Here is a 788-nt window from a genome sequence, read left to right as displayed (position 1 = left end):
AGTACTCGCGGCTGTCGCCACTAAAACCCTAAGATCTCAGCTTAGACTTAACCAAATCACCACGGGTTTGGTTTTATGGACTCGTCTAAGAGAGAAGACCATATCCATACGGGAATCATGCAATTAAATTAAGCCTAATTAAATGGAGAATCAAAATAGGCTTGGGATGAGGTGAGGTTTTATACCTTTGCTCTGAGAAGTGAAGCTTTGATCAGAGGGTCTTGGCACGCTCGTTATGATCTAAAGAGGCTAGGGATTGGGTCCCTGGTCTTGGTAAAAGGCCTAGGTGTGGATTCGACCAAGCTTGAAAGAGCTATGGTAGAGGCTCTGTGGAAGGGGGATTTTATGGGGCTTTGGTTTCTTTCACTATTGTGAAGGTGTGGGCGAAGTTAATTTTGGTTTGGTGGACTGTGGATGTGTATTGGGTTTTGTCCTAGTTTCTGGCAAGGTTCCAAGCTCAAAATTGAGCTCCGGCAATGGGAACTGGTGAGGGAAAATGATTGGAATGCATTGAGAGGATCTTGGGGAAGCTCTGTGTGAAGTTTGGAGAGGCCTCACTAAGGAAATTTCAGCACTTCTTCTCATGTCCATGGGAGGTGGCCTTTTATATAAATGGGGTTATGGTGGCCGTCATGGCAAATTAGGAGGTGTAATGTGGTGCTTAGGTGGAGGGCAAAGGAACTCCATAGTTTGATTTGGATGAGCTGGCCTCTAGGTTTGATTTGGGTTAAGCTCCATGGGGGTGGCTATTGATTTTGAGCTTTTTCGGCTACATGGCTGGGCGGGCG

The sequence above is a fragment of the Phalaenopsis equestris genome, unplaced genomic scaffold (assembly GCF_001263595.1).
Source record: "Phalaenopsis equestris unplaced genomic scaffold, ASM126359v1 Scaffold200907, whole genome shotgun sequence".
Lineage (NCBI taxonomy): Eukaryota > Viridiplantae > Streptophyta > Magnoliopsida > Asparagales > Orchidaceae > Phalaenopsis > Phalaenopsis equestris.
The sequence above is the reverse complement of the archived record's forward strand: the minus strand, read 5'-3'. Positions refer to the sequence as shown.